Source organism: Numida meleagris, chromosome 8 (genome assembly GCF_002078875.1).
Source record: "Numida meleagris isolate 19003 breed g44 Domestic line chromosome 8, NumMel1.0, whole genome shotgun sequence".
Taxonomy (NCBI): domain Eukaryota; kingdom Metazoa; phylum Chordata; class Aves; order Galliformes; family Numididae; genus Numida; species Numida meleagris.
This window is the reverse complement of record NC_034416.1, coordinates 16,286,731-16,307,740: the sequence shown is the minus strand read 5'-3', so window position 1 is coordinate 16,307,740 and position 21,010 is coordinate 16,286,731. Positions and strand designations below refer to the sequence as shown.

The following is a 21,010-nucleotide window of genomic DNA, read 5'->3' as shown; positions in this document are numbered from 1 at the left end:
AAAAAAATACCATTGGCAAAAATTAGTTTGTGACCCTTTCTGGCTACAGATTTCCAGATGGGTGGTGCCTTAAAGTTAATGAGGTAGCTAATCACAGTTTGTCAGTGATGGATATATAATCGTTAATCCATGCAGGTTTAGATTATTTCTGTAAATCAAAAGGTAATAAGGGAATTAATTGGGTCTCTTTCATGTGCCTGGCTCAACCAAGAGAAGAGCTGTTGTTCCTATGAGTAAGGGCAGGTTATTCATGTTCTGAATGCCTGTATGTATTGTTCTCTAATACACCTGTATATAACTACAATTGTTTGAGAACAGTCTGGCCCAGCTGCACCAAATCCAGTGGAAAGACCCTGATTGATTCAAATTAAGTGAGAGGGAACACAACCTTGCTTTTGGGGGCTTCTCTGTTCCTCCAGTGATTGAAACACATTGAAAAAATTACTAATTGATGGGCTCTGAACCATTGTGTGATGTAGTTGCAGACTATGCTCATGATAAAGTTATTTCGTTGGGTTTGCATTTACCAATGCTTAACAGGATGCTTTTAATTCATGTTTTTAAAAAAATCAATATACGTATTATTCATTTTGACAAAAGTAAAAAATATGTAAAATTCTAGTTCAGACTGAGCCTGGGGCAACCTTCCCATTGCTTTCAAACGGGCTAGAAGTTCACCAGCAGGACGTTACTTACCAACCAGAAATAATTGATTTCCAAACGGGTGCCGCACCATATCGTGGGATAGGGATCAATCTAAGGAGGAGCTGTGTCAGCCTCGCCTTCATTTTTGCACTATTTCTATGAAAGCTATGTGAAAATGTCATGAACTCTATGAAATTTGGGGGCAATTTATTTCAGATCCTTAAAAGGGGCAGAAGTAGAAGAGGAATTTCAGGCAGTTTGAGGAAACCGAGGTGGTTTGGGATTTTAATCAGATATTACAAGAGAAGTCTTTGATCAGAATCAACTTTTGGATCAAACTTGATGGTTTCGGTTGAATTTCATGTTCCAATCTGAGATTCATTCGAACTCTAACTGAGAGAGAAAGGATAGTTGTTAACTGGTATTGAATGAATTTTTCCTGAAGTTTTTCATGCTGAATTGTTTCATTTGTTAAATTCTATGCTATTGCTGCTATGGCCACTTTTTAATAACGCCTTGTACTGTTGTTTCGCTTTCTTTTTAGTAACAAATTGGTGAGAAGATGAGGACTGACATATTGTTTTGGAAAGGCATGAAAATGTGTGGGTATGATGCAGCCATATGTGAGAGAAGGAAATGGGACGCAGTAAGTAAATCAAGCACAAATACTTTCCATTTATCCTATGAAAAAGTGGAAACGCTTTCAAATTTTCACCTTTAATTTAGATCAAAGGATTAGGAGAAATGAAGCAGGCATTTTTAAGGAAGAGGAGAGAATTTGTGATTACCACATATCAAGTGTCATCTTTTTAAATGAAGATTACAGTTTTCTGTATCTTTGTGGTCTTGCCTATTAAGTTACTGGTTGCTGTCATGCGTTTAATGTATTATAAAAAATATAAAAGCAATCATGCATAGGCTATAAGCATTCTGAGTTATGTTCTGGTGCATTAGCCATGGGAATTCATGTCTTCCACTGAAGTTTTTTTTCAGTGAACTAGTTCAAAAAATATGAGATGCTTCCTGCAACTTATGTTTTCAGCTTCACAGATTATAAAGGCAGAAGAGAGGACTCTGCTTGTCCAGTCTGATCTCCTGTACACCATAGGTCACAGTATTAATTTCTCTTTGCAGTAGAGGATATCTTCTGGGAAATGGGGGTATAAAGATAGTAAATAACTTACGGTGAGCTGCTAAGAACAAATTATTTCTGGTCAGAGTTTGTGTAGTCTTAATATCTAGCATTCTGTCTTTGCCTGCCAGAATGAGGTGTCTCTATAATTGCATTCATACTGTAAACTTCACCATAGCACAGAACAGTTTCCTTACTCTGTGAGTTTATGGGACTAAAACTTTCCTCTAAATTACATTGGAGAGACCTCTGAAAAATACAGAACTAGTAGCTGAGAAGCTGACTAGCATCATGTTCATTGACTCTGGAAGGCTGGTCAGCAATACTGCAAGTGCTTCAGATCTTGTGCAAGGTAACATCATAACCCCAAACATGCTACTTGGATGATAAAAGTAGGATTTAAAAGCTGCTCTTCATTTTCTTTTCTAAATCTGTCCATATCTGTATACGAGCTCTTCTGCTCTAACATAGCTTTTCTGTGAGGTCATATCTTTTAGACTGTGCATAGAGAGAGACTGTCTAAAAAGTTCAAATTTTCATTGTTTCATGGTAATTGTTCGACAAATGAGTTTCTGAGTTAGTTCCAAGAGGAGGCTGCATGCCTGATGGGAAGAGGGCAAAGACATTTTCACAGGCATTGTATGTGAGTAAATTTTTGTGTCCAGGGCCATGAAAATGAGATCCCTGGAAATCCTCGTTTAAGCTGGAGCTCTCCAGAACATCAGTTCAAGACTGAAGTGGGAATTTTTAGGCTCAGGCTCTTGCAGCAGAACAAATCACATCCATGCAGGGAAGCCAGGGCTGGGGCTGCCATCCAGCCCATGCAGAAAGGAGGCTGAGGTCATTAGTGCCCTTGGGGATTGAGGTACAATGAGCAATGGGGCATTGCTCCCTTCTCAAATGCCTAAAGCACTTGAGCTGTGAAACTTCAGCAATTTTACGGTAATTTCAGTCACAACTGTCAGAGTCCTAAAAAGCATATTGTGTTTCACAGTTAACATATGCTGGCATTTCTAAAAGGAATTTCTCATCTCCCCTAGGATTTTTGCTTTATGGGAATCATGAAATATCAGAATTTCCTCTCTGTTGTTGTCTCTGTCCCGAAGAGTCTTGATCTCTATTGTTGCAGTTCCCTGTACCTTCTTCATCTTCATCTTTAGTGCTTTCCAAGGTGGAGCAATCAGATTTCATGCAACATGAGGCTCACTATAGGGTTATAAAATGGCATAATAGTATTTTCTCTTTTATTATCTCTTCCTTTCTAATAATTCCTAACATTTTATTTGCCTTTTAAAATGCTTCTGAGTAGCAAGCTGATGTTTTCATGGTACTATATATTATAGCTCCAAGATAGGTTCCTTGAGGGGTAGTAGCTAATTTAGACTCAGTCACGGTATATGCATGGTTAAGGTTACTGTTCCTTGTGTGTTGCTTTACACTGACGCTGAATTTTGTCTGTAAGTTTATTGCCTAATCATTCTATATCATGACACTCTTGTGCAAATCTTTGCAGTTTGATTGCCTTTTTACTGCCTTCAATCACTTGTAATCACAGTATCAAATGTTGCTATTCTGGCCAGCCCTTCTCCAGAGAGTTTATTAAAAAACTAAATAGTGGAAGCCTCATGGCAGAGTGTTCATTTGAAACCTTCCTACTTATCCCTACTCCAGTTTCTTTTTAATCTGTTATTAATCCATAATAAAACATTCCTATGGCATTTTATAAACTTTTGGTTAAAAAATCCTACTGAAAACTTCTAGAAATTTTAGCTACAAGATATAACTAGCTTTTCCTTGCCCTGCTGAAAATTCAAACATGTCTCTGGGGCATGGCTTACCTGTACTGACTCCTTTTTATTATAACGGGTTTGTTCCTGTATTTTCTATTCTTATATAATACATATTCTTATATATCTTTATTCTTATAAATTTAGTTTTAAACTAAAAGAGGAGATTTTTATGCTAGATGTTAGGAGGAAATTCTTCGCTCAGAGAGTGTTGAGGCCCTGGCACTGCTGCTCAGAGCTGTGGGTGCCCATCCCTGGAGGTGCCCAAGGCCGGGCTGGGTGGGCCCTGGGCAGCCCGAGCTGGAGGGGAGCCAGCACACAGCAGACTTCAAGGTCCCTTCCAACCCAAGCCATCCTATGATGCTATGATCCTGTGATTGCTATAACAGTTCAGCAGTGTTACATTTATGAGCTCCTCTGTGTCCTATAATTTGTTAATATACCTTTTTTTTCCTCCGGTTTTTTGATGCCTTCCTTCTCCTAACACAGCCATGTAAAACAAATCCTCTGGTACATCCCCAAAGGCTGCTGAGTCCAAGTGCCTGCACATATCCCAGCTACAGTAATTTATTGACTTTTCTTCTATGACATTATCCTCCCTGAATGATCCCTTTCTATCCCGATTATCACCTGGTCATGCAGAAAGACTGATTGCCTACACACTGTGGCAGTTCTTTAATTGTTAGTCTTAGTGTCTTCCAGTAGTTGTTTCTCAAGAAAAGATCTCAAGGTCTCTGTTTGTTTGTTTGTTTGTATGCATTTTTTGCATTTTTAGATATAGCTTGCTAGATGCTCTGTCCTTTTGTGTTTTCCTTCTTGGAGAGTTTTGCAGTACTTGAAACATATCTTCTTTCTTCTGATAGACTCTCTTATTGAATGACATTGGCTTTCTCAAGCTCATTAAAGACTTTTTTCATGTGTTGTATGCTTTTGCTGATGTCATTGTATATAATGTCACCTTCAGAAATGTAACTTTGTTGCTTCTAAATTCCCTTACTGAAACTAAGCACAAGCACAAGAGATTTTTGGCTCCTTTGATTATCCTGTACGATGTGCTCCTACATGTTGGGACTCTTCAATAATACTATGCCTTTGAAAACAATATTCTGAGTAAGGTCATAAACACTATTCAATATGAAATCAAGATTTAGGTTTTAAGGTTTTAAGTTAGTTTTGTTTTTTTTTCCTTGCTGTTTTCCAAGTACTTACCCCAGAAATCAGATACTTTTGTTATCTAAGAGTTTTGCGTCAGTATTACCTACACTGACCAGTATCCAGTTTACCTGAGCATGGTTGAAACCTTCTGTTATTAATTATGCTTTGTGTCCTTGAAGTTGCTCTTCACAGTCATCATCGTCTTTCTGGGAAATTAGTGGTATAAGCTTACTACTGTTCTTTTGTTGCTGAGGACTGGAATTACAATCCGCGGTGATTCTGTTCCTTGTTGATACGTTTAATTTACTTATCAAAATTCATTCTGAGCTTTCTTTAGAACATAAACTGTATGTATTTGTTCTGGTTGTTGCTTATTCTTAGGCTCAAATTTAGGATTTCTTTGTTGCACCTTTTATTTGATGCTTTCTACTGGCATTTTGTTGATGTTTGTCCTATGCTTTGCTGGAGGGTAGAGAGCTGTTCTGACTTTGCTCATAGGAGAAGCATTGTGTTGAGCTGTATATTCTACTGCTATCAACTTGCTCTCCATTTCAGTTCACAAACATTTCCATACAACCATTTTAAGTGCTAGTACTAAAATAAATTTCCTAGAGAGTTTATGCCATGTTAATCTTTGGGCATGCTTAACAAACATCTGTCAGAAGGGATACAGAGATATTTGAACCTGCTATGAGGCTAGGAGATGGACTGTACGACCTCTGACCATCCCTTCCAGACTTATCTTTTCCTTTAAATTCGTATCTAAGTAAACAGATGCAACTTCTGAAATCTTAACCAAGTATCAGATCCATACTTTTTTTTTCTGTTGGAGATAGGAGCTCCTCAAAGATAAAGGTATTGAATATTCTATTGAAGTACTAGGGAGAGAAGGATTCTGATGTGCTTTTTACTGCTATTTTAGGACTGAAGTACAGAAAGGTCTTTTCTTCTCCTCACAGTCCTTATAGCTCAGCCGTAGCTCCAGCACACATCCAGTATTTGCTTTTAAGAAACAGGACTTTTCTGTTAATGGTGATGACACTATGTTCAAAGTCCTTTAAAATACTCTCTTTGGTTAAATTATTTCTTATACCATGATGCAATTTGGCAGAATTCTTTCAATCAAATTAGAATGGTCAATTGGCTTGAAAGACATAGAAGAAAAACTCACACTCTAAAAATAGCTACGTGCAGAGCTGGAAAATAATTTTTTTTTCTTATGTATTTGTTGTTAAAAATTGTGCTACTGAACAGCACAGTTCTAGTTACTGCAGTTGTTAGGTAACCATGCAGCCTAGGTTAAATAGAGCACTTGTGATTCCTAATGTAATACCCTTCTCCCTAAACATGCCGTCTGTGAAAGCACTCTGACTTTCACTGTGTATTTGTCTAAAGTAGCAAAAGGGGCAGTCATGCCGTACTTTATTCCACTTGCATTCAACACGGTGCTTGCTAAGAATAGGTGGATATCATTGTATAAAAAGTAGCATAATGGCATGTGACTGTGTTTTCAATGAGGGAGGCAGTATGTGACTGCACTGTCAATGAGACTGCTGCCTTACACTTTGTTATGCAGTCCTGCTTTCATGAAATCAAAATATGGATGACTCATTGTACCCACTCAAATATTGTCACAGTGTATCTTCGTTGCACAAAACAGTATTTAAGACTTTCTAATCACATTACAAATCATCCTGATAATTCCACATGGTGTTGATAGTGAGCAATAGACTTCAGGAAATATTTTCGAAATATCCATTACGTAAAGACAGAGACATTATATATATCTGTGAGGTACACAGATTCACTGACCTCAGTTGCAGAATGATGCAGATGAAAGCACTGACAATGTTACTGAACTTCTAAAGAGGAAAATTAACATAATCATTTTGACATTAAATATGTCCTATTACAACTGATTTAACATTTTCCTTGGTAACATCAAACTTAACATCTAATTTAGTGTCCAGGGACACCGGTAAAACTTGTGGGTGCAAGCCACCAGAATATAGATAAATGGGTATAGGCTTTTGAATTTGAAGTACAGGAAAGATTTAGAAGATACGTTAGCAAAAAACGAGAGAGTGGAAGAAAGATGGAAATAATAAGATGGAAACATTATACTCAATGACGGAAAGAAAAAAATGATATAAAATTTAGTGTTTCAAAAATAAATGCACATGGGATAAATAAACGGAGCTACAGATACATAACAGTGAACTCCAAATCCTCTATTATTGCTCAGGGAACAAATCTTGGAGTAATTGTGGACATCTCTCTAAAGAATCAGTCCAATTCTTAGCAATAAAATAGGATTTGAAGCATTATTAGTATAGGAAATGAGAGCAAAGCTGAGAACATCATTACCGTATATTCCCCATTTGCTCATATCTTGATTTGTGCTCCCGGCTCTGCCCTCACAGCCTTGATATAGCCAGCACTGAAAACACATGGAGAAGTCATGCTAACGTGGATGGGTGGAAGCACTGGAAGGTTTCTCATTAGGAAGGTACCAAAGGGGCCAGGATTCTTCAGTCTAGAAGGGAAATGGCTGAGGGGAATGATATCTATAAATTCACGTAGGATGTGAACATGGCACGTGGATCACAGACATTTGTTGTTTCCCATAGCAGAAAACTAGAAGTCTTTTAAACTGTTAGGTAGAAGAATTAAACAAATGAGAAGGTGTACTTCTTGTACATGCTTAGTTGCAAAATTCTTTATTACTGGAAGTTTTGGAGTACAAAACTGTAAATAGGTGTAAGAAAGGATCTGGCAGATTGCTAGGGTGTAGACACAGCAATGATGACCAAATGTGATTGCCTGGTTGCAGCCACTGTTTGGCTCAGGAAGGCCTAAATAGGTTCCTGCGACCTCCAAGTACATGCACAAGTGGAAGTTTTACTCCTTTTTGTTATGTACTCCTTCCTGCCCAGTCTCAGCTGGAGACAGAGTTGTACTAAGGCTAAACTAACGTTTGGGTAGACCCAGTAAGAAGTTATGATGTCCTCACCTGGAAAACTGGCGTGCAACGACCAAACAAAGAGGGTGATAGGTTTTTATATGCTGCTGACTAACTCAGAATCTCCAGTGTCTGTAGATTTCAACCAGAGATGATATCAGATGGAAAATCTTGTGTTTGGGAGCTCTGAACCGTTACCCATTGTGGTCTTCTGTGTTCGACTGCAGTGTGCAGATTGCAGATCTGAGCCTCTGGTTCTCTTTCCATTCCTACCAGCAATGCGGCCCATTTCTCTGATTTCAGTCTTGGACTGTAATCTTTGGGAGTGAAAAAACCTCCCCACAAGTTGAAATATCTTTCTGAGCACACTGACTGATTTTTGGCTGAAGCCTGGAGATCTCACTGTGGAAAAATCATGTGGTTGGATGCTTTTTCTGCTGCCGAGGAAGCACGCTTTCTGATGGATTTGTGCAGAACTCTAGCTCTCCTCCATCTCCCCTCCTCTACACACAGCCCCCATCACAGCCCTGCTTGTCCGAGTCCAGCGTGCCCTGGGAGGTGCCAGCCTGGCCAGCCACACTGCACAGTAAGCTGAGTTTTTCTCCTCTCATCGCTCCTGCTTTTCATGAAGTACACAGAAATTTGTACGTCTGAGACCTTTAGCCTTCTGTCAAATTGGCTGAAATTGTTCAACAGGTTCAAAACACGCTTGAGGGAAAATAGCAAACTAACAGATGGCCAGGCAGCACAACATATGCCTCTTTTCTTAAAGAACCAGGCAAAGAATTCACCATTCTAATAGACCTTGAGTAGGAAGGCAGTGACAAGAAAACCACAGGTTAGACTGTCAAGAATTGACTATTTGATATACACTTCTGTCTCTGTGTGGTCTTTCCAGTTCTCTGGGAAGTACCTCCTATTTGTACATTTTTGGAACTGCACATTTTCACTGAGTGTGTCGAACCCATCCCTTAGCTCTGACAAATGCCACATTTTCCCGTGTTGGTCTTATCAACCTTATCACACTGGGACTTGTCGCTGGTAACTACCACTAGGGAGCAGGTGGAATTAAGTTCACTTAATTACAGTATATATCTGTTAGTTTTAATTATATGTAGTGGGTTACAGGTCTCCTTGTTGAAAGCTAAAAAGTGAGATGAGTTGCATATTGTTTAAATTCCCTTTTATGAAGCATTTTCTTGTAAATTAATGCGCATATATTTTTCACTCTCGCTTCTTTCAGTTCCCTGGTCAATCAAGGTGGACAAATTATTTTATCTTCCTCTGCTGCTCCCCATTGCTGCTGTGACACAGTGGCTCTGACTGCCATAGTATTTTAGATGGAGGAGAGCAGCCTGCAACAAACACACTCTGAAGGTTTCCCTTTGTTTTACTGCCTCAGTTTTATCTGAGATTGAGTTTTTGTGAAAATCTGGTTGCTCATAGTGGAGCATTTTAACTGTCCTTGTTTGGGCAAAGCATATATATTAGAACTGTTGTTTAGGAAGAATTCTTGTGCTAACAGCAAAAAATCTTACACCCCTTTAGAGACACACAATTAATATCTTCAGATTTTTTAGTATCGGCAGATTAATTCAAACAATCACCACCTCCTTTGTAATTTTAGGAAACTGCTTCATCCCATGAGATCAAGTCTTCTGAAATGTGCTAACTACAGCACTTGAGGATGATACCTCCTTGCATGCAGCAGAACAATCAACAGCTTTCCCAGTTCTCGTTCATTCCCAGTGTTAGTAAATAGATCAAGCAAAGAAAAACTTGAGTCTAATATTTTTAATTAGCCTATAATGAATAAGTACATTATGTGTGGAGTTGGTCCTACTTTCATTTTGAATATGAGCACTCCATAACTGAGGAAGCTAATTGCTAATTACTAATAAAGGACTAATTACACACAAAAAAGCAGTGTATGACACATACATTATATGCACGCAGAACAATGTTGCTGTTTCACGAGATATTGCTGTAGAATAAAGGAAATGGGTTTACCCGAGTTCCCTGAAGCAGGCAACATATTGTTCTCTGGCACAAAGTCTGTCTATGGAAACTGGCAGATGCTACCTTAAAAGATGGAACCATGGAAGTTCTATTCAACATTTGTGCTTTTAAGCTCAATCGTGACATTCGATATTCTACGTGATCCACTTAAAAAATTGCAATATTTTTATTTAGTCCGTTAAGTTTTCTAAAGTTTCTTTAGTACAAGACATTTGGAAAAAAAATAATAAGCATCTCCAGAGCACTGGGAGACATAATTGCTCTGCTCACCCAGGCACAGCCCATATCTGTCTGCGTTTTCTTTTATTTTCATCTATTTTTGAGTATTGCAATTTAATACACAGAATCTGATCCTGAGCTCCACCCCATCAGCTGCTTGTCACATTTCTATGAAGAGGTGTCAATGAATTCAGATTCTGATGTGAGTCTAGTTAGGCTGCTAGTGCTGCCAACTCCAAATTTAGAGAGTCATGAATGATGTACGGAAAAGATTCATTCTTCTTTTAGGGCATTTTTCATGAGAAATTATATTTCACTCATAAATCCATTTCCTTTCCCTGTATTGAATTTTCAAAGTTTAGTGTCCAAGTAGATTTTCATTGCCGTTCTAAATGCAGTGTTCAAATTCTCTAAGGCACTAATTTCAGGATGTTGGATTAGACATTTTTTAATGAATTAGGCAGGTGAACTTATTATACAATGAGAGTGTTGTAATAAAATCTGAATTTCTATTTTCAGAGTGGTTTGGGATATGTGAGGCACTTGCATAGATGGCATGGCTTTGCCTCTGTTCTGCAAGATAGTTTCTACCAGATTTTCTCCTGGTCCATCAGACAACATTGCTGTTTATAAACCTACTCTAAAGTAAATCATGATACTTATCATATTAATAGTGATATATTAAAGCGTATAATACAAGAAGAGCAAATTCAGTGTGTACCCCATCATGTATGTTATTAACACTAAGAGAGTGATAGTAGTTAAAGAGAATCAAAGGGCTTCTGTATATTTTTTTATTCCTCTTGATGTTTAATGAACACAGTATTAGTATCGAGCCTTATGCTGGTGCTATTTAGCATTCAATTTAGTGAGTTCGTATTTCTTTATTAATTACATAGTTCAATTCAAGGGGCAACTATTACATGCGCTAATAACTTAGGCATCCATTTCAGTGGGAGCAGAACATCAAAAAAATCTTGTATTGTAGGATTACATCCACTATCTACAGCCCTCTTTGATATTGTCAGCTTCTGAAAACAAAGGCTAGTCAGCTCAGTTGGCACTTTTATTCCTCCCTGGGGGAACTCAGCAAGAAAGAGAGCTAGGGCTGTTAGCATTTAGCCTATGGAGACTTTAATAAAATATTTTGATTTCTGAGAAATTTCAGTTTGATAGAAATGATTCCGACGAGAGTTGGTTGTCATTTGGTGGAATGAATGTACCACTGCGCGGTGTTAGCAGCAGATAAGAGCGGTGCCATCAGGTGTGGAGCAGCTGCATGTAGCTGGGATAGTGCAGCAGGTCTGTGGCTGTTGTACTAGATTCTGATCTATCAATATTCAGAAGAGAAAATTAAGGAATTCTGTTGAATTTGGGAGCTTAGGAAGCTTAAGGACACCATGTCCTGTCACAGGCGGTGTGTTGGCTTGCAGTTGCAAGTGTTATCAGTGCATTTCTGTTGCACACAAGGTTTTTAACCTGTACCCTGCTATGGGTGAGCCTTGACTGCTGAGGAGACTTAACAGACATGGATATGTCTGCCAGAATCCCACAGGTTGGTGGTTCAACATGCCAGATGGGACTCTGCAGATGCTCAAAGAGTAGAGCTGTGAAGGAACAGAGAGGCATAGTAATAAAATACAGCATTTTGAAGTTATGTGTCTTAACATTATGATGGAGGGTGAAAACAGGTGTATGTATTTCTAGATTAGCCATCAATGCACAGAGTTATTTCCCACTCCACTTTTTAGGCTCTGCTACTTTAGCCTACTTTAGTATGCCCAAGTGAACAGAAAGTTGAAGCACAATAGACTTTTCCATGTTCTTTTTCAAAGTATCTCTTTACAGATAAATAAGTGCACAGCACAAAATAAAGGAGAGTGCTAGCACGAAGGGTTCATTTAAGGTTAAGCTGTAATAGCATTACTGCTCTTGTACAATATCTAAATTTATGACTACTGTACAACCTATGGATTGGATCGTAGGTATTTCACCAGCTCTGTTAGGGAGGCAGGAGACTGGTAGGTTAGGAGGGAGAAAACAAGAGAAAAAACTTACGAGGCAAACATTTTGGATTTGACATAAAGCTGATTGTGGCTGATTATGTTCAAGATTCGGAGAGGCACTGCATGAACAAGAAAGCCTGTATCTTTGGCGCAGGTGAAATCAGAAATGAAAGCAAACAGATGTATAATTTTGCCTTTGATTAAGGCAACCGTATATCTGTGGACAAGATAAAATTACCTTTGTTATCTCATTGTATTCATGAGTTTCTTCGTTGTCTCATTTTTTAGGCACTGTTGTACTTTTCCATTGCTCAGTTTTTCTGATCACTGGAGAGAATGTTTGAAACACCTTCATCATCTTTTCTTTTGCTCCAGGCCGTCAGCCTGTGTACTGCAGATAGCAAGAAAAATAGCATAATCATAGACAGCACTTTGTATAACAGGCTTGAGAGGAAACAAGCTGCTCGAGGCAAAAAGCAAGCTTTACTTGAGAATATTTTTGAAATAAGAAAGAACAGTATTTCCCTTTAATAGCTGTTCTGGAGTAGCTGAATAGTTTTGCTCTCCAGAACCTGTGCTAATTTTTATCTTCCACGTCATTCATAGGTATCAGATTTTTTTTGTGTGCTTCTTTCATCAGTAGGTACAACATGGAAGTGTAACTTTGTTCTTAGTAGAGAGATTTGCTTCAGCTCAAAGTTCAGCCCCCATGGGAATGTGGAGAAAATTCTGTGCTTTCTTAATAAAAGATCATGAAAGAGTTAAAAACAAATTTCTGTGAAAAAGAAGACACACTGAAATGCTGTGAAACCACTAGAACGGCACAAACGTAGCAGAGAGTTTACCCCAGAGCTTCCCGTCTTCCCAGCAAGTTCATTATAACAGTGTATTAGTCAGTCTTGCTTTACTGGGTAAATACCACACTCTAGGTTATGTCTAATGGAATTTTGCCCCTTCTTGCACGTGCAAGTATTCATTTGGAACGACTGATTATATGGATCTGTACATTTCACAACACCGGGTTATCTATTTATTTTACAGTAGCAACACATAAATGAAAATAATTATGCCTACGAGTAGTTTTTTTCATAGCTGACCTTTCTTTTGGTGTCGTCAGAAGTCTCTTGATCTTCTATTTGGGCAACACAGTTCTAACCTCCAAATATGATGAGCAAACTCTGGGCTGCTGGAAGAGTATTCTCAGTTCCCCTCCAGAGACTTAACAACTGCAGAGCAAGCATGTCCAAACTGTAAAATCTGCTGCTGCTTTGCAGTCGTGTATCCTTTGGGAAAGAAGTGTTAGATGAGGACGGAGCTTCAAATTTGACTTTGTATTCCCTTGGTTTCAGTGTTCCTATCACATTCCTATTGTTAATTGACTGTAAGTAGTAATTTAATTTCCTCCCTCAACCGAGGGCTGTCTGTTTAGCTTCTCTCTAGTTAGCAGAGGCCCATTAATCCATACTATTGACTCAGAAGTCCATCAGTATAGCACCAATAAAGACAACTTTCTTTGGTTTTGGTCTGTACAGAATCCTGATGCCCTGCGTGTGATTATTCATGTGGAAATCATAGATCTTGGCTCTCAAGGAGCTGAAATGTGAGTGAAATTTCCCAGTCTTTTGGGATCCCTTTGATTAGAAGTGTATTGACCCTTCCACACAGCCACTGTGTCTGGTTGAATATATAAAGGCAGTATACATGCGTCTCTTCCAGTGTAGCTCCGTGATAAGAGCCAGTCAAAATTCTGGTCTTCTGGGGACATCTGAAGAAATCTTAGACCTCAAGTGTTATCTAAAATCTTCAATCAGTAGATCTCAATAGTTCCCAAGTTTGAAAAGCCTACAGTTCTTTGCAGAACAAATATTCATTGCCTAGGAAGACCTCAGTTGCTATGTAAGATGTGTACAGTGACTTTAAAGACAATCTATTGATTAAAAACAAACTAAACAAAAACCCCCAGAACTTTCCACAAGTTTTTTTACTTAATTGCACTGGAGCTTAGTTTGGTGACTGAATACAGTACAACGATCACAGTTTTGGGAAAGCTTGAGATTTTGGATAACATTGCAGAAATCTGCAGCATCTCCCAGTAAGCCACCCATGCTGCAGAATATTTGATGTCATGGTTTTCAACATTTTATTCAGAATGGGTTTTGTTTAAAAGGCTACAGATAGATGAAAATTGTTCAGAACAGCTTTGTTTTGGCCAAGCAACAATTCTGCTGCTAATAAAATATACAGTTTTGCATTTGTAAATTGTCTCTTCAACAAATCTTTATTTCACATGGGGAAGTTTGTTTTAAACCGATGAGAAAGTAAATGATTCATCCTGAAGTGACTCACATTAGAAGGTTTTTGCAAAGTGGTTGTCATGAGCAACTCATCTGAATCATCTGTAACAACTTCTGTCAGGGAGGGAAGGTCGTCAGCTTCCTCTAAAGAAGATGCAGAAATAGTTGCAGCGTGATTAGGGATCTCTTTAAGTCATCGGAATAACCTGACCAATGGTTTTGCTGATCTCAGACTGCTGAGTTAACTGACATCACTTGCAGTCAGAAAGCAATATGAAGTGAAATCATATTTCTGAAGTAGGATGTTATTCCTACATCCAGATGCAATCTTAATTTACAGTTTCTGATTACTCTGTCACATTAGATCTATATATTTTTTGCCTTGAGCATAGCGCAATGACTGGAGAGCAACTCCTTTCTTCCAGCCTCCCCATACTCAGTGCAGCAATAGGATTCATTCAGTGCCACTCAGTCAGCCTGGAATTGGCTGTGTGCTTTTCTCTGTAGATATATATAACACTATTAAGACAGACTCCATTTTGAAAAGTGATTCAGATAGTTTCAGACCTTTTTATTGAGCCTTACCTAGGCCTTGCAGAGGAGAGCTATGCATAAAGACATTGAAAGCAAAAAGCACGAATCCCTGACAAATGCAGACTGCTCTTATAAGACCACGGTGATGCTCAGAGGTATTCCCATCACCAAGGGGAGAGTGTACGTGCTGGCCAAGAGCTGAATAACTCTAGGTGACATTTACTCTCAAATTCAGCTTTCAGCAGTTTCTGAAAAAATCAGCTCCAACAATTGCTCAAAGGCACAGCCACCACAAACAGGGCTGTGTAAGGGAAACACACCAGCTGTGCTCTGTGCCCCCTGCGGGCACGTGGTGTGCAGCACTGAGAGAAAGTGCACATCTGGAGCTGCTGCTTCTGCACTTCATTGCACCCCACAACCACGCTGTAATTCACAGAGTCACCCAGCACGGAGGTTACGTGTTGTATTTGGGGTTCCTCTTCTCCTCATTCTGGTATTAGCAAAAGGCATGTGCTTTTCCCCCAGTATCTCTTTGGAGGTGCAGATGTCCATCTCTTTCGCTGTAGAGTTGACTTCCCACAATATATCAAAAACTTTTAGGATATTCATTCCCGATTTGTTTGATCCCAACAGCTGGTGAGTTTTTGCCTTCTTTTGTTCTAAATGATTATTTTTTCCACATCCTATTGCTAACTCATAAATATTCTGAATTTTTTTTTTTTTGCTAACTAATCTTCCTTTAAATTTCTTTTTTTTTGTTGTTTTTTAGATGTGGACATCTGAAGCTAATTTTCCTCTTTTCTTCTTGTCTGCGCTGTGGTCTCCTTGTCCCTAAAACTGCCTTTCCTTTTTCCTTTTACCCCTACAGATAGATCACTGCTGAGTCGTCCTCCCCCTGTTCTCACTGGTGCTCGGGAGCAGGAGCTGCACAAAAAATTCAGTATAAGTGGTGCTATTTCTGGACACCACCATCTGCCAGGGTTTACTTGCATTTCAAACAAACTTTCAGTTCAGCTTCATCTTTCATTTGGAGGCACATCTGCTCGTGAATGCTTGGTAATCACTGGTGTGCAGCACACACCTGTACCCAAATATATAAAGGAAATAGAGAGAAAGCGCGATATATTCCCAGCTTGTTAGCTATTAAACAGGTTAGGCAGGAAATGGGGACTCCGTTATCTTTGCTTGTGCAGATCTTTATTTTATAAACAGCATTTTCTCAAAGGAGTAATAAAGAACAAACACAGAAGAAGGATTACGAAGCTCCTCTTGGAGTGAGCCTTTGCCAATAACAAGTTTATCAGGGCAGTGCATGTGCAGGGGGCTTGGCGTAGTGTTAATTTGTCGCTACCACCGAATTAACTATGCTCTATTTTGTTTTCTTTCCAATTCTACATCCTTGATTACACATTCATAAAACTGTCCTTCCTTCCAAGCATAAATACAACTGCTTTGAAAATATAATTGCGTGTGTTTATCAAGCACCTAATTTGTTTTACTTGCCAGCTACTAATTACACAGGAAATATAAATGAATTGCAGGTCATATATTCCATTTGAAATACTAACAGAAAAACTTTCCAAACCACAAAATTGAATTGAAGTTTCAGCATGAGGCCCACAACATGCAGTACTGTCTCCAGCACTACTAGTGAAAGGAAATAAACATTTGAGCTGATAGCACATTGGAATTTGTCAAAACACGCTGAGTGATAAGTGTGCATTCTGTTTAAGTGAATTGTTTTGTAAGGCTACAGAGCTTTCTCTCTCTTTAGTTTCCACATAATCTGTGTCTATCGCTACTAGAACTTGTTTATAGTACAGCAGAGAAAATCAAATGCAAAAGAGACTGAGAACACGCTAGGATTTGGTTTGATCCACCATGTCGTTCATTTCATGTCTCATCCGTTTTCTGAAAAAGATATGTAAATTCTCTTTCGCTTCTGAGTTGGATTATTGTACCATCTCAATCCATTCAAAGTAATAAAATGAGATTTAATAGACTTTGTTAGTTAATTGTTTAGGAAACATGAAGTTTTAATCACTGTGGCAACCACAGTTCTAGGAGTAGAGAGCGGAACGTTTTTTGCATACGTAACAGCTCTTGCAGAAATTTGGTATTAGCCAGCAAGTTACAGTTTTCACACCAGTCTTGAAACTACTGTTTAGAATTTATATGGCACTGAGGAAATATTAACTAATTAAGCTTAGTAACATGTTTATAGGATCGGTCAGTAAAGAGCGTTGCAATCCTGGCTCGTGGGAGAGAAGAGCAGTGACTTTTAGAAGGGAACGTGATGCTGATAGAGCATGTTGTGAAGAACCAGGTTAACTAGCAGGAATACAGTTGTTGCTTTTAAGAGTGTCACAGCTCCGCAGCAGACGCAGGGCTGAACTCATATTATGTGCTGGTAAATCAGTTCTTCTGAAAGTTATTTCAAATGCACGTGAACAGATTATCAAGACAGGTACTTTGCAGCCATCAAAGCAATAGCTATGAGATTTTCCCTTTAAACTGACAGTAATGTCCTTACTGGAAAATGATATTTACTTCCCCTTTCCTATGAAAAGTTAGGTTGTTAAAATTCCTGCCACGCGGCATATAATTGGGGTTCCAACCCTTGATTATTTTCCTATTGGAAATACCAACCATGCAGAAACCCTCGTAGGTGAGAGACGCATAAGGCATTGACAGATGGGTACCATATACTGTCATTATATCTAATGCAGATGTGTTGGAATTGGGAATTAGAATTGGTGTGATAGTAACTGACCTTGAAGTAGGTAGAAAGACTTTTTGATTTCAGTGTACTTCAGCGTAGGTCCTATAGTTGTTTTTGCACACATTTTTTCTTCATTCGTATTAATTGCAGATGTTGATGCTTTTAATTTGCTTATGCTTGTTTTCCTTCCATCTCTTTCTACTTTTTGTGATTTTCATTTGTAATTCGTTGCATTGGATGACATTAGTGGAAGAGGTGATTGGGGAAAATCAGAGTTTCTAATGATGCTTGCAGGAAGTGTAGAATATCCATTATTAAGCAGGAATGATGACTGAGTACAGAAAATCTGGAAATAAGTCTGTGATCTAGAATCCAAAGGTAGCTGAGTATCAGTGTGTCAAAAATGGAGAAATCCAGTATTCTATTCTGTAATGTCTGATCACAGTTCATTAATAGCTTACCAGTTGCTAACATGAGCTTTTAGTGCATTTTGCCTGTAAATCCAGCAGAACTGTTGGGCTAATTAAAATGTAATAAACTGTTATAAATAAGAATGGGATAAACAGAAAGCTATTGATTTTCTCTAGCCATGACATATTTAAACATAGGCAGCGGGAGCTGAAGCGCTTTTGCAAACTGAATTCACGGAATATTTATAAAATGTATGCAGTTTCCATCTGTGACGTTCCTCGTTTTCCTCCTTTTTTTCTTCTCAAGTAAAGAAAAACATCCCCATTTGCGAACCTCTCACACTGCAGTGACTTCAGGGGAATCACCTGAGATTTAGGGTAAGGACTGCTGTGCTCAGCTGTGCAAGAGAAAACAGATTTTGGCCCAGACAGTCAAATGCTGTGCACATCTCAGCAACCTCCTGCTCTGAGTCTTTTCTCTTTTTTCATCAGGTGAAAGGAGGGGGTAAAAGATCATCCTAGGCTTGTTTGTCAAGCCCATTTACAGACTGCATTTCCCAGTGGTTTGTGTTGGGGAAAATTATTTTAGTAACCGTTCTGAGAGGTAGAAATGTCCGTGGTGCCTTCAACTTACATTTTGTCAAAATGCAGGAACATGCTGAAAGCGCATAACTGGAGTACTTCAGTGTTGGAATGCTCATTCTCACAATATTTCCGCTAAGGCTCACAGAGATGCCAGGTCAAAAGGTTTTCTTTTTCCATATTATTCACAATGATGCATTTCTGAACTGCATATAACCCTTCTGTGCTGTTTATGGGCATTCTTATTTTGCAGTTCTGGAATGGAAGGGACCTACGTAACCTTTTCTTAATGTGATATTTTTTCTTACATTTCCCTACTCCAGGGATAGGTTGGACTAGGTGATCTCCAGAGGTCCGTTCCATGATTCTGTGATATGCCTGGATTGACGCTGGTGACTTGATTAATTTGAGTGTCTTGCATTTCAGCTTGTGTACTGAAATGAAACTAGAAGCAACCAGCTTGTCCCCAGAACACCCCCTCTGGTAACTAATAAGGACTTGAGGAGGGGAAATTTGCCTGAGTGACTCTAGAATCCAAAGCTGCAGATTAGGCAATAAACCAACCAAGCAACAAGCAGATGCTGAGTAAAAATAATGAGGTAAAAACGTTACCTGCTCTGGTGAAACATCTGACCATAGATTTGCTGGGTGTTTTAATCTTGAAACAGAAACTGTGTTTGTGTACTGAGTTACCTCGTGGTGCAGTCTGTGTTTTAGTTGTAGACAATGTCTGAAATATCAAAAGTTGGAAAGAAAAAAAAAAAGAATCGGACCAATGTCATTCCAAAACCTTCCAGCAGCCTGCATTTGCCTTTTGATATAGTATTGAAAGAGGTAATGTGTCCTAATGCAAAGCTGTAAGTAATATGCTGAAAGCAAATATGCAATTCCGCCAGGCTATTGAGAATGAATCTTCTGTAGCCCTTCAAATAATGCGGGGCTTAAAGGATGTCTATTAAAAAGTATTTCATCTCCTTTTAGAGATGAAACTCCAAACTTCTCACGTTTGGAGAAGTCCATCACCTTCAATTTAAACAACAGTTGAATGTTTAATTAGCCCTTGTGATGGCAAATGACTTCTGATTCCAGGTTGAATTTGCATGACTTCAATTCCCATCTGTTGGGCCTTAATTTTCCTTTGCCAACATCTTTGAAAAACTGCCATCGCCCCTATCTCTTCCACCTGTAGATACGGTGATCAAGCCACCTCTGTAGCTTCTCTTGAGAACTAAATTTACTTAATATTTCAACCCTTGCAGTGGAAGGCATGTTTCCCAGACACTTGTGGCTCTTCTTTAAACTACTCACCCGTTTTTCACCTCTTCCTTGAGCTGAGCTGGAAGCCACAGCCTAATAACGCTCTCACCGGTGTTAAGCTTAGAGGTGATACTTTGTTCTTTAGTCATAGTCTTTTTAAACATGTGGGGATGGTATATGTCCTTTCTGCCATTGCAGACTATTGGGAAATCAGCGTGAGGCAATTACTTATGATGGTCCCTGAGTTTTTCTCTGTACCTCCGTTCTTGATTGAAGGCCACGACTTGTCTCCAGGTGTCTCACATAGCAATATATTTTACTTATGGCAGTTAACTGGCAGCGGTTCTCAGATTTATACCATTTGTTAATCTGTACCATTCTAGTCACTGCTTTCTGTAGTGCCTTTGTCCTTTTAAATACTAAACTGGCAGTCTCAAAGCCCTTAATATTTCCCCTACTTTGAAGAAGGCTAAATGTAGATCTCGGTGGTTCAGAGAGGTGTTCAGCTCTCTGCTCTGTATCTGGGCCTGTTAATTTGGAAATAGCAGTAGCTTGGGCTGGCTCCTTCACGTCTTCAGAAAAATTCTTTTTTTTTTATAATGTCATCCATCAAATATAAACCAGAAACATCTGTTCAACTTTTCTACATTGATTACAAAAAAATATGAGAAGAAAACCATCAAACTGTATCACGTAATGCATTTTTCCCTGATCTACAATTCTCTTTTCTTACGTTTTCAAATTCTGTTGTAATGTATTTAACCTATTGCCCGGACACATATTCTTTGCCTTAACTTCCAGTATGTACCACTAATGTTTTAAAATTAGTAATGTATTAATTGCTGGCTTATTTTCCCTTCATGTTACCATTGGGAAGTCCAGACTGTATCATTATTTTCATGTTTCCCTTTCCCCAGGATGGTACTTGCAATAACATAAGCCATTGGAGTTGTAGATGTTTGACTGAAACAACTTTTTAGATATTTTCACTAATTTTGTGAATGTTACATACTAAAAGGATGAGATGTGGAGGAAAAAACCCTTGAATCTGAACGTGAAGTCCCTTAATAGGTGAGTTTTCATTGCTTTTCAATGGGATTTGGGAACCCATCTCTCCTTAGTATCCCCAAAGATCATAGTCTAAATCTGCACAAATACTCCGTTACATATGGAGAATTAGCTTGCAAACTGTTCATTCTATCCTTTTATTCCTCTGAAATACCACAGGGACACTTAACATTTTATTCTGGATCTAATGATATTAGCAGTGCTTCAGCGGTAGTTCC

At 38.7% G+C, this 21,010-nt stretch overlaps 1 protein-coding gene across 1 annotated transcript in view; it reads left to right on the top strand.

Moving 5' to 3' along the window:
* Nucleotides 1,190-21,010, top strand: part of GRIA3 (glutamate ionotropic receptor AMPA type subunit 3) — a 433,486-nt gene continuing 413,665 nt past the window's right edge. Inside the window, exon 1 of the mRNA XM_021405730.1 lies at nucleotides 1,190-1,291. The gene's annotated coding sequence lies outside the window, so the exon portion shown is untranslated. The remainder of the gene's footprint in view (nucleotides 1,292-21,010) is intronic.